Raw genomic sequence first — 14695 nt, 5'->3', positions numbered from 1 at the left:
AGCCGATATTGAGGTATAACGCGCCATTGGAAACAGTCGTTAAACGCTATTGCTTTCGACAGCATATTTAACGGTTTGCGAGTGCACGCAAACTGAATTACGACTCAATGGAAGCGAGGCCATAGTTAGAAATACAATCTAGCTATTATATATATATATATATATATATATATATATATATATATATATATATATATATATATATATATATATACTGTATATATATATATAAAAAAAAATATATATATATATATATATATACAGGGAATGCAGAATTATTAGGCAAGTTGTATTTTTGAGGATTAATTTTATTATTGAACAACAACCATGTTCTCAGTTAACCCAACAAACTCATTAATATCATAGCTGAATAGTTTTGGAAGTAGTTTTTAGTTTGTTTTTAGTTATAGCTATTTTAGGGGGATATCTGTGTGTGCAGGTGACTATTACTGTGTATAATTATTAGGCAACTTAACAAAAAACAAATATATACCCATTTCAATTATTTATTTTTACCGGTGAAACCAATATAACATCTCAACATTCACAAATATACATTTCTGACATTCAAAAACAAATCAGTGACCAATATAGCCACCTTTCTTTGCAAGGACACTCAAAAGCCTGCCATCCATGGATTCTGTCAGTGTTTTGATCTGTTCACCATCAACATTGCGTGCAGCAGCAACCACAGCCTCCCAGACACTGTTCAGAGAGGTGTACTGTTTTCCCTCCTTGTAAAACTCACATTTGATGATGGACCACAGGTTCTCAATGGGGTTCAGATCAGGTGAACAAGGAGGCCATGTCATTAGATTTTCTTCTTTTATACCCTTTCTTGCCAGCCACGCTGTGGAGTACTTGGACGCGTGTGATGGAGCATTGTCCTGCATGAAAATCATGTTTTTCTTGAAGGATGCAGACTTCTTCCTGTACCACTGCTTGAAGAAGGTGTCTTCCAGAAACTGGCAGTAGGACTGGGAGTTGAGCTTGACTCCATCCTCAACCCGAAAAGGCCCCACAAGCTCATCTTTGATGATACCAGCCCAAACCAGTACTCCACCTCCACCTTGCTGGCGTCTGAGTCGGACTGGAGCTCTCTGCCCTTTACCAATCCAGCCACGGGCCCATCCATCTGGCCCATCAAGACTCACTCTCATTTCATCAGTCCATAAAACCTTAGAAAAATCAGTCTTGAGATATTTCTTGGCCCAGTCTTGACGTTTCAGCTTGTGTGTCTTGTTCAGTGGTTATCGTCTTTCAGCCTTTCTTACCTTGGCCATGTCTCTGAGTATTGCACACCTTGTGCTTTTGGGCACTCCAGTGATGTTGCAGCTCTGAAATATGGCCAAACTGGTGGCAAGTGGCATCTTGGCAGCTGCACGCTTGACTTTTCTCAGTTCATGGGCAGTTATTTTGCGCCTTGGTTTTTCCACACGCTTCTTGCGACCCTGTTGACTATTTTGAATGAAACGCTTGATTGTTCGATGATCACGCTTCAGAAGCTTTGCAATTTTAAGAGTGCTGCATCCCTCTACAAGATATCTCACTATTTTTGACTTTTCTGAGCCTGTCAAGTCCTTCTTTTGACCCATTTTGCCAAAGGAAAGGAAGTTGCCTAATAATTATGCACACCTGATATAGGGTGTTGATGTCATTAGACCACACCCCTTCTCATTACAGAGATGCACATCACCTAATATGCTTAATTGGTAGTAGGCTTTCGAGCCTATACAGCTTGGAGTAAGACAACATGCATAAAGAGGATGATGTAGTCAAAATACTAATTTGCCTAATAATTCTGCACTCCCTGTATATATATATATATATATATATATATATATATATATATATATATGAGTAATATAAAGAAGGGATCAGCGCTCAGTTGTTCCACCAAAAGGTAGTTGGAATATTACTGAAAATGTGTAAATAGATTTCTACACCTAGCAGTGCGGTATATACAGGTGAGATGTATATGTACTCTGTGAGTTTGATTGGTGTAGGTATTTGAGCTGCTTGAACAAGTACGATACAGTGTACCCCTAACACTGAAAAAAAAAATTAGATACAAGCGAAATGTCGAAAGAAGTTCAGCGCTGCAAACACGTGGAATACAATGTTACTATGTCAAATACACTAAATGTCTTTCCAATATGATAGACAATTGTTCTGTCTATCCCACTGGTTCTATATGAACCGATTTAAGACAAAGTCTGGTGGATATAATAGTTCGACAATAGTGGTGCAATGATTAGAAATGATAATACTAGATGGAACTCAAAATTCAACAATTGCAACAATGATGCTGGGGGATAAATGGTATACCCTTACCAGAGGGTACCTCAATCTTATGAGGTAATGTCAGCGCGTCAGTTTGGATCCTCTCCAGTCTGTCTTGGACTTTCCTCCTGTGTATGAGAAGATCCAGGTCTTTATATTCGTGCCGACTTGTGTATGGTGCTTTCAATCTGAGAAACTCCTTGTTCTTTATATCACTGGCTTGGTATCTCCCCGTAGTATGGTCGTTCCGTCTGGACCTTGGCTCTCACCGTATTATAGGGATAAAGCAAAAAAAGGAAAAGCACATAGCGTGATACTGTATAATAAAATTTATTACATACAAGAATGAGATAAGAAATGCACTCACATTCAGCAACCTCAATCCTTATGAGGTAAGAAAGAAGTTGTACATATATTTTTATACACCTTACACAGGTGTTGCTATGCCCAGTATCGTTATAGTTCACTTGATGGTGGTTTATATTGCACTCAGTGTGGGCTGTTAGAGTTTATAACAGTAGTGGTAAAATAGGATACTGGTGGTTGATGGGGTCTGTCGCCAGGTATCGTGACAGTTCACTTGGTGTTGATTTGCACTTGATTCAGTGTGGACTGTTCAAGTTGAAAACAATAATGATAAATTGGGATACTAGAGCTTGATATGACCCGTTGCTGATAGAGTTACAGCAGCTGTGGTCTCTGATATGCAATAAGGAGACTATATAGAGACAGAGAGCCTTTCCCTCTGATTTATAACATTGGTCAATGCTGTGTTAACCAGTCAAACCGGCAAAGTGAAACCGGAAAAAATGGAATGTATCAGAGCCTATTATATGAAGTAGGTTAATGCTGCTGATTTGTCAGAACCTATCCGGTAATTAAGTAGGCAGGTCAGTGCGTGCAACTTCGATAGCCAAATCAGTGGCTTGGTATGTATTGCATTAGATGTATGTGTATGTGAGTGAGAATAAAATGCCAAATAAAAAAGCAAAGAATCAAAACTCCAACTACTTGTATGTAAGTAGTGGAGAAAAAGCACTCTAGGACGTGCCTCAGGTGCCTCAGGTGCCGGTCAAATGGACGAGCTGTGTGAGTATCGTCAAGGACCGCTGTGAGTCACTGTGCAGATGTCAGCCGAAACAAAGAACAAAGCCACTCTCAAAAAATGTAATCCTTACGCGTTTTGAAGCGTGCAAGATGCTTCTTCATCAGAGGGAGTTTGTGGCTTGTTTGCAGAAGTGGCTGAAATTTAAAGTGCTATGGGTGGGCGTCTTTGATCCGTCTGACGTTGTACGTCATAGCGATTGCGGCTGCGGCGTGACAGAGACTCACGTGTTGTCTTGGAAACCTATTTTGTGTATATGAATCCCGTAAGTGTGCGCACTTCATTGATAAAATAAACTTGTATTTTTCAACTGGGTAGCGAAAGGGAAAATATATAATATTTATTGTTGGTGTGTAATATCCCCTTGAGAAAATTATGTCCTACGTCTTATAATTAAAGACATAAATGAAATGTGATACGCTAAAAAGCGCTTGTGGTATAAATTGCTAATAGAGATTTACTCATTTTCTTTCAGACAGATGTGAGTATATATATCAAAAACCATAATCATGGGTTTTAGTAGTTACTATGGGGGTTTGCTAAAATTAAAATAGAAATTAAATTCTAGTGGCCGGCTGCCCGATTCATGTTTAAGTCTGTATAAAAACTTATTCTACTTGTACTTTTTCCCCCCCTATTTTGCAAATGCCTCTGGTAGAGTGATTGGAGGAATGTTCTATCAAACAGAAACTTGAGAATGACCACTTGCCGAGAATTGAAGAAGGGGATATTAGGAAATTTTTGACTTATGGGGAGTGTATATTATGTTATACTATACCTGCCCCCCTTGCCAAACCCTAAAAATAAATACCATAATTGCAGTGTTTGTGTGCTAAAAGATAAAAATGTGCTGTCAAATGGATCAAGAAAAGATAATAATCGGGATATGACCCCTAGAGAGATATGGACAGCATAAAGTTACTAGTAAAAAGCATGATTGTTTTGTGTTGAGAGAATACTGGTTTAAAGTGTGATTAATGTTACTGTTTATAAGAAAGCAGCTAGATCTAAATCTTCATTCATACCCCTTGGGGTCATAGTGCCCATATAGTGTATCCAGTATGATTCTCTTTGTCTTAGTTTTTGGAATCTGTCCCCCCCTCTATCTGGGGCAAAAACCTGTTCAAGAATAGTGCCCTTTAGAAGTGCAGGGTTTTGTTGATGGAAATGCTTGAAATGTCTGGATAGGCTATGATCTTTATACCCTTCTTCTATGTTTTTCAGATGTTCCAATAGGCGAGTTTTGTAAGTCCTTTTCGTGCGTCCGATATATTGGAGTTTACATGGACATTCCAATAGATATACCACAAAAGTGGTTTTGCAGTTAGTGAGTCTGTTGATATTGCATTTCTTATGTGGAAATGTACGAGACTGTACTACTTTAGTGGGTTTCTTTGGGTCATAAGCATGTTCACATCCCTTGCAATTCAGGCGGTTACATTTGAAAAAACCTTTGCTTTTTGCTGTTAGCCAATTTTCTCCAGACTTCTTTTTAATTTGAGTGGGGGCCAGCATTTGTTTAAAATTTAGATTTTTCCTAAAGATTATTTTTGGTGCTGGACCGATGGCATTTTTCAAGAGTTTGTCCTGCTGTAGTATCGGCCAAAATTTTCTTAGGATCTTTTTAATCTCTGGAGCCGCTTCATTGTATGTTGTGATCAATGAGATCTTTTGGGATTTATCAGAGTTGTTTTTTGATTTACCTTGTAATAAATTTTTTCTTTCTAGTTGTCTCACTTTTTTTCGAGAATTCTCGATCAATTTTTTTGGATATTTCTTTTCGATAAATTTGGTTTTCAGAATGTCTGATTCGGTGTTGTAATCTTGTATCTTGGAACAGTTCCTTCGTACTCTTTGGAACTGTCCGAACGGAATGTTATTTATCCACGGGCGGTAATGACCGCTGTCGGCTCTTAGATAGCCGTTGCAGTCAGATTCTTTTGTGTATAATTTTGTTAAAATCTCTTCGTTTTCGTGGAATAACACTAGATCTAGATATTCTATACTAGTATCTGAGATTTTGGATGTAAATTTCAGATTATAGATATTTGTGTTTAGGTAATTGATGAATTCACTGACTATTTTTTCGTCACCTTCCCATATGACCACGATGTCATCAATATACCTTCCCCACCAAATCACATTATGCTGAAAAGGGTTGTTGGTATAAATATATGCTTTTTCCCATTCCCCCATGTATAGGTTTGCATAACTGGGGGCCATGGTGGTCCCCATAGCTGTCCCACTGATTTGTAAAAAAAATCTACTATCAAAAAGAAAATAGTTTTTTTCAAGGACAAACCTAATGCTATCCAAGATGAACTGTTGGTGTACATCTGTCAGGGATGTCTCTTTTAATACTTGTGACAATGTCTGTATTCCCAAATTATGTGGGATACAAGTATATAAGGAAGACACATCTAGTGTCATCCATTTATATGTCTTTTTCCATTCCATTTGTCCCAATTTTGAGATTAAATCCGTGGAATCTCTTATGTATGAGGTTAATTTTGGAACCAAAGGTTTCAAGAAATAGTCGACATATTGTGATAATCTTGCGGTCAGGGAGTCAATTCCTGACACGATTGGACGTCCTGGTGGGTTTTGCTGGTCCTTGTGTATTTTTGGCAGATGGTAAAAAATTGCCTTCCTGGGATGTTGGTGGGTTAAGAATTTTAATTCATTTGTATTGAAAAGTTTGTTGAACTGCGCCGTATCTAAAAGGGAGTCATATTCTTTTAGGAATGACTCCGTAGGGTCTCCTCTAAGTTGGACGTATGTAAGAGGATCATTCAGAAGTCTATATGCTTCTTTGAAATAGTCTGTTTTATTCTGGATGACCAGACCCCCTCCTTTGTCTGCTTCCCTTAGTATAATGTCATCCATATCCATAAGAGTTTTTAGAGCCTCTTTTTCTTTTTTACATAAATTATCATGTCTGATTTTGAAGTTTGTACAGAGGTTGTCTAGTTCTTTGGTTACTAGATCATTAAATGTAGGAATGAAGTTTCCTTTGGATTGTGTCGGATAGAAAATGGATGAGGGTTTAAGATTAGAGTTATTGTTCGTGTTGATAATAGCATCTTCTGGGTTATTATCATTATTGGAGTATAATTCCTCCAGAATGTTAAGTGTTTCGTAGTCCATTTCTTCTAGTTGTTCTCCCGCATTCATGTTGTCCTTTACTTTGATTTTTTCAAAGTGTCTACAGAGGGTGAGTTTGCGGATAAACTTATTGAAGTCAATAAACAAGGTAAATGGATTTGGGCCTCTTGTAGGTGCGAAACTGAGGCCTTTGGATAATATTTCTAGTTGTATATTAGAGAAGTTACTACTGGAGAGGTTAAATATTTTTAGAAATCCCTCTCCTGTTTTCCTCTCTTTGGGGTTCTCGGCACTTCGTTTCTTCCTTCTGGATTCCACCAGCCCTCTTCCTCTTCGTCCTCTTCTGGTCCTTTTCTTTTTCTGTTTTGGTCCCTGGACCATTGTGGTCTGAGGTTTACTTCGTAGTTTGTGGATTCTATCCTGTTTCTTTTTGGTATCTCTGTAGTATTTTGTCTGGTTTGTGGATGATGGTAGCCTGTCCATTCTTCCTCTAAAAAATTCCGTTTGTATTCTCCGTTATTATATGTTCTATACATGTTATCTTCTTGTCTGTGTGTGGTATACCCACTTGGCCCTGGATTTGAATTTCTCCAGTCACGTTCAGGATTTGTCTGGTATCTATGTTTCTGGTTTTGGTATTGTTGATATGTAGTTTCTTTCTTATTGTGTACATTTTGATAGTGATGTTTATTATACGTGTGGTCCATGTTGCTGATCTGTCCCCTTTGTTTTCCATTCTGATTATTGGGGTTCCATGTAGTTTGTTTCAATGGGTATTGAAAATTATCTTTGGTTTTATTTTTATTGGGATATTGATCTCGCCGCTTTCCATTGGAATGAAAAGTATCTGAATTAGTACTGTTTGTGCGAGTGTTATATTTAAAATGATTTGTAGAAGCTTTGGTGCTATCTTTTCTTTTTATGCCTTTTGGAGGGAGTTTAAAATTAATTTGTCTGGTACCCTTACGGTTTTGGTTATTATTAGAATGTGGTGTAACCTGGGTGTTTGTTGCGGGATTATCATTACCTGATGTTTCTACAGACGTAATGTCTTCCCATATATTCTCTTCCCCGTCAGGACCCCTGGACTCTTCCCCCTCTTGCATGTCTAAATAGTCTCTCAAAAATTTTTTTCTTTTTTTTGCTTCTAGGGTGGTTTCGAAGCGAGAGATTTTTTCTTTATTAATTTCATCTAGTTCTTTTACCCCTGGGTCCCCTTTGAATTTTTCCAAACTACTTTTTAGTTCTTTTATCTCTTCCGTAATATTCCCTATTTTGTAATTACGGTATTTGGAGGCAATTTTTATTAGAGTGATAGAACACTCCTCCAATGCTGTATCCCATTCAGAGAGATACTCTACGTCCTCAGGATCAAAAATGGACGATTTGTAAAGTTTTAAGCCTTTGGGGACTATCTTATATTTAAGGTATCTTTCTAAGTTCAAATTGTCGTACCAGTGTGTTAGTTGTTTTTTTCTTAATTTCTCTAAGTTTTCGAAAATTTCTTTGGGATTAGCATTTTGTTCTATTATCAATTGACTTTCATCGTCCAAATTGAACGATAGTTTTTTAACTTTAGTAAGTGGGTCAAAGTAGTTTCCAAATTCGAAGTTATTGGAATTCATAATTATTAGTCGTTGTTTAATTTACCTGTAAGTGTTTCAACGAGCTGCTGATTAGGGTACACCACTCGAAGGTGGTGGATTTGATGAGAAATATAAAGAAGGGATCAGCGCTCAGTTGTTCCACCAAAAGGTAGTTGGAATATTACTGAAAATGTGTAAATAGATTTCTACACCTAGCAGTGCGGTATATACAGGTGAGATGTATATGTACTCTGTGAGTTTGATTGGTGTAGGTATTTGAGCTGCTTGAACAAGTACGATACAGTGTACCCCTAACACTGAAAAAAAAATTTAGATACAAGCGAAATGTCGAAAGAAGTTCAGCGCTGCAAACACGTGGAATACAATGTTACTATGTCAAATACACTAAATGTCTTTCCAATATGATAGACAATTGTTCTGTCTATCCCACTGGTTCTATATGAACCGATTTAAGACAAAGTCCGGTGGATATAATAGTTCGACAATAGTGGTGCAATGATTAGAAATGATAATACTAGATGGAACTCAAAATTCAACAATTGCAACAATGATGCTGGGGGATAAATGGTATACCCTTACCAGAGGGTACCTCAATCTTATGAGGTAATGTCAGCGCGTCAGTTTGGATCCTCTCCAGTCTGTCTTGGACTTTCCTCCTGTGTATGAGAAGATCCAGGTCTTTATATTCGTGCCGACTTGTGTATGGTGCTTTCAATCTGAGAAACTCCTTGTTCTTTATATCACTGGCTTGGTATCTCCCCGTAGTATGGTCGTTCCGTCTGGACCTTGGCTCTCACCGTATTATAGGGATAAAGCAAAAAAAGGAAAAGCACATAGCGTGATACTGTATAATAAAATTTATTACATACAAGAATGAGATAAGAAATGCACTCACATTCAGCAACCTCAATCCTTATGAGGTAAGAAAGAAGTTGTACATATATTTTTATACACCTTACACAGGTGTTGCTATGCCCAGTATCGTTATAGTTCACTTGATGGTGGTTTATATTGCACTCAGTGTGGGCTGTTAGAGTTTATAACAGTAGTGGTAAAATAGGATACTGGTGGTTGATGGGGTCTGTCGCCAGGTATCGTGACAGTTCACTTGGTGTTGATTTGCACTTGATTCAGTGTGGACTGTTCAAGTTGAAAACAATAATGATTGAGGTACCCTCTGGTAAGGGTATACCATTTATCCCCCAGCATCATTGTTGCAATTGTTGAATTTTGAGTTCCATCTAGTATTATCATTTCTAATCATTGCACCACTATTGTCGAACTATTATATCCACCGGACTTTGTCTTAAATCGGTTCATATAGAACCAGTGGGATAGACAGAACAATTGTCTATCATATTGGAAAGACATTTAGTGTATTTGACATAGTAACATTGTATTCCACGTGTTTGCAGCGCTGAACTTCTTTCGACATTTCGCTTGTATCTAATATATATATATATACACACATATATATATATATATATATATATATATATATATATATATATATATATATATATATATATATATTTTAATAATTAATTGATGTGACTCTTATTAAAATTGTTTTAAGTAATATTTTAAGAATAAAATAATCATATGTTTTAAAAAATTTATAAGCAGTCTTTTATGGATGAATTACTGAACATTATTTATGTTGGACAAATATATTGGTGCTTCATATTATATAACAGTTAGGTTTGATAGAAAGAGAAAATATCTAAAATAATAACCTTTAGTAAGGGGGGGCCATTTATGAAGATCTTTAGCCATTTGTGTTTTATTCAATAGGCGCTCATATATATCCAATTTATCTTCTGTAGTACTAACCTTTCAGGCTTCGGGATTGCCTGTTTTTTATGTGTAGTTTGATCTTGTGTAGAGAGAGTTATAACAACGGAGTTATTATATATATTATATATGGATATTAACAATATAGAAAAGTGACTGGTATATAATTGGAACATAATTGGAACTTTTAATCCTGCTTACACTGCTGTCTCTCCTCTCTCATCAGGTATGTGCTTAAGGACTCCATTTTAACCCTGCAACACATATTAGAACTGCATATTTCCCCCACCAAACTTTATATCTCTCTGGTATGTGCTTAAGGACTCCATTTTAACCCTGCAACACATATTAGAACTGCATATTTCCCCCACCAAACTTTATATCTCTCTGGTATGTGCTTAAGGACTCCATTTTAACCCTGCAACACATATTAGAACTGCATATTTCCCCCACCAAACTTTATATCTCTCTGGTATGTGCTTAAGGACTCTATTTTAACCCTGCAACACATATTAGAACTGCATATTTCCCCCACCAAACTTTATACCTCTCTGGTATGTCTGTATTACCTTAAAAAAAAAGCTTTCTTTTCTGTGTCTTCCATTTTGATAAGAAAGGTGCCATTTGCAATGTTTGTTTAGGCCTTGTTTGATCCTGCTCTAATTTATGACCTATGCTAATTAGGATCATGTGACTGTTATTACCTTTAAATTGAATATCCCCAGCTTATTACATCAAGCTTAGCTTGTTAGATCAGTGCATCACTGCATGTGTGTAGTTCCCTAAGTGTGCTAGTTCATAAGTGTAGAGAGAGTTATAACAACAGAGTTAGACAAAGGAGTGGACAACAGAGATAAGTACTTTCAAATTCCAACAATTAAATGCAAACATGCCACACTTTCTAATGTCTGCTTTAACCTTTTCCTCCCTTCTCTTTAAAGTCACAGCTCTTCCATTCACAAACAGCACTCAGAACATTCATATTTCTCCTTCCCTTCTACCTTCCCCCCTCTACAACACACATGAACTTTATTCCTATCTCACATCCCTCAGCCAGCCATGTTTTACTGATCCTAAACTTAAACACTCACATAAGACACATTCTCATCTCCTTTCACTCACCATCTTTCTTCTTCTTGCAGCTGGGGATGTCTCGCCTAACCCAGGTCCACCCCAAATGACACCTCATACACCTTGCACACATAACCCTCTAAACCTCATTAACTGCACCTCTATTAGTACACCCCAATTCTCGTGTGCCCTTTGGAATGCACGCTCGGTATGCAATAAGCTTACATCTATTCACGACCTATTTATTTCACGTTCACTTAAACTGTTAGCCCTCACTGAAACTTGGCTCTCCTCCTCTAACACAACTGCTGTAGCCTCTCTGTCCTATGGCGGCCTGCACTTCAGTCACACTCCCATGCCTGGAGCCAAACAAGGAGGAGGAGTAGGAATTCTCCTGTCTCCACACAGTACCTTTCACTGCATTCCTTCACCCCCTCTCTTTCCTTCTCATCTTTTGAAGTTCACGCTATCCACCTCTTCTCCCCTATAGCTCTTCGTGTTGCAGTTATCTATCGGCCCCCTGGCCCAGCATCACAATTTCTGCACTGCTGGCACATTTCCTGACACATTCAAGCATGCATCAATCATACCAATCCTAAAAAAGCCCTCGCTTTTCCCCTCCACGCCTTCTATCGACCGGTCTCTTTACTTCCCTTTGCTTCAAAATTATTGGAACGACTAGTCTATAATCGGCTAACTCAATTTCTCACAACTAACTCCTTACTTGATCCACTACAATCTGGTTTCCACCCTAAACACTCAACAGAAACCGCTCTTGCTAAAGTAACAAATGACCTGTTATCAGCCAAAGCAAAAGGCCATTACTCATTACTAATTCTTCTTGACCTGTCTGCAGCTTTTGACACAGTTGACCATCCTCTCCTCCTAAAAATACTACATTCCTTTGGCATCGAAACAAAGCCCTCTCCTGGTTTGCATCATATCTTTCAAACCGCTCGTTTTCAGTTTCCTTTAACAACATATCTTGTGATCCTATGCCTCTCTCAGTTGGAGTACCGCAAGGCTCTGTCTTGGGTCCCTTGCTTTTCTCTCTTTATACATCCTGCCTTGGAAAACTTATAGCCTCCTTTGGATTCCAGTACCACCTATATGCTGATGATACCCAAATCTATCTTTCCTCTCCTGATATCTCTCCCTCTTTACTCAACCAGATTTCTGACTGTCTCTCTGCAATTTTCTCTTGGATGTCTTCACACTACCTCCAACTCAATCTGTCCAAAACTGAGCTGCTTCTTATTCCCCCCTCTTTTAGAATCCGACACCTGACATTTCTCTGATGGTTGGAGACTCTATTCTCAACACCTCACCCCAGGTCCACTGCCTTGGGGTCACACTAGAATCAGAACTCACATTCAACCCACATATACAAACGCTTACCAAATCCTGCCGTTCACACCTACGCAACATTTCCAGAATTCGTCCCTTCCTTACTCAAAATACTACAAAAATACTTATTCATTCCCTCATCCTGTCACGCATTGATTATTGCAATCTACTCTTAAATGGCCTTCCAAAACACCGCCTCTCCTCCCTCCAATCTATTATGAATGCTTCTGCTAGACTCATCCACCTAAGTCGACGATCTACATCAGCTGCTCCGCTCTGCCAGTCTCTACACTGGCTCCCCATACACTCCAGAATACAATTTAAATTATTAGCCCTAACCTACAAAGCACTCAACAGTCTAACTCCCAACTATATTTCCTCTCTCATCGTGAAATACTCCCCATCCTGTCCTCTTCGATCAACCTCTGACCTACGTCTCTACACTCCTGTTATCTCTACATCCCACTCCTGCCTCCAAGACTTCATACGTTCTGCTCCTGTCCTCTGGAACTCTCTTCCCCACTCCATCAGACTGTCTCCAACCTTGTATAGCTTCAGAAGATCCTTGAAAACCCACCTATTCAGAGAGGCTTACCATCTCTCCTCCATCCCGCATCCGAACCAAGCTAATACATGTACATGAACTGCCTGACTCACTGCTGCAAATACAACCGATGTAACAAGCTACCCCAACCTTATGTCTCTGCATCCTAAACCTGTAGACTGTGAGCTCTCCGGAGCAGGGCCCTCTTCCTCCTGTGCTAGATTTGTTTAGTCTTGTTATGTTTTGTATTGTATCACAAATCTTTGTCATTGTATACCCCTATCATTGTACCCAGCGCTACGGAATTTGGCGGCACTATACAAATAAATAATAATAATAATCTTACACCTTGCATGTACGTGTCTTCGTCACCTGACTGGATCGACCAATCAGGACAATGAAAAAGCATACCAAATTTGAAAGGCTCAGTAATATTCTCAAATAATCCGAGAGAGGGTAATAAAGTTGGTAATATGTAGATCACAGGTTGTAAGTCATTCTACGCATTTCAGCACATCGTGCCTTTATCAAGATTTATTACCCTCACTCGGATTATTTGAGAATATTACTGAGCCTTTCAAATTTGGTACGCTTTTTCATTGTCCAGATTGGTCGATCCAGTCAGGTGATGAAGACACGTACACGCTGACAGTGAAGACACTGATGCCACGTTTGGGAGTGAAAGAATACTCAGCGTGTAGTGCCCGCAGCTGATTGCTCTGCGAGAGTGTCCACACAGCACCAGAGCCGCTTACAGCTATCAAGTCTGTCAGGTACGTTCAAGTTATCTCATTTCAACATTGGGGCATTTTCTAAAACTGACCGGTCAGCGCTTGTTACACTTTAGGAACTTTGATTTTGAAATTTGAATTTGAAATCTGGCTAAGGATTAATTGAAGATACATAGGATACTTGCAAAGTGACAGTTTGCTTCCTTATATATATGTTGGCTGCAGACCACAACTTTTTATCCATATCTGCCTAAACTGTTTGCCAGCAGAGTCTTACAGACCATTTTACAGGATACGGACTTTCCTGGCTGATATGTATTTATCATTGTTTTCTCACTAACGTGCAGTTGCCTTTTTTAATAGATCAAATTTGTATAAATTGTTTTTAATTATATGCTACTACAATTATTAGTTGTAGGATTGACTATTTTAGTGATTGATTATATTAGTTCTATTAGTTCTATTAGATGTGGCCACATCTTTTTTCTTTTGTTGTTATATTAAATTACTCTTTTGATAAATCTATCTATTCCTTTGTATGATATTATGCTATATTATTACCTCTATTGATTGATATCCACCTTATTTATTTATATATACCCACCTGATTTATACCCACCCCATCTATATATCTAATATTCATTTTATAGTGTATTGTACATTTGTATTTGAAATTATTTATTTATATTTCCTTATTTTTAACTCAGCCCAGTGCGCCACTCTTATTTTTTATTGTCTAAGGGGTTAACCAATAGAGTAGTCAAGCAAGCAATGTCCGACAACGTGTATTCAGGCAGGTAGGGGTTAACCAATAGAGTAGTTAAGCAAGCAAGGTCCGGCAATGTGTATTCAGGCAGGTAGGGGTTAACCAATAGAGTAGTCAAGCAAGCAAGGTCTGGCAACGTGTATTCAGGCAGGTAGGGGTTAACCAATAGAGTAGTCAAGCAAGCAAGGTCTGGCAACGTGTATTCAGGCAGGTAATAAGTAACAGTATCAGACAGAAAGTACCAAACTTAACTTCAGGCTTGGAAGGATTGAGCAGAGACGTTGTCAGACAGGCAAATGTTTGTTAACAAGTAATCCAGAAAGTATGTACTCACAGCAGCCA

Source organism: Bombina bombina, chromosome 3 (assembly GCF_027579735.1).
Source record: "Bombina bombina isolate aBomBom1 chromosome 3, aBomBom1.pri, whole genome shotgun sequence".
Taxonomy (NCBI): Eukaryota; Metazoa; Chordata; class Amphibia; order Anura; family Bombinatoridae; genus Bombina; species Bombina bombina.
Note: the sequence above shows the minus strand (reverse complement) of the source record.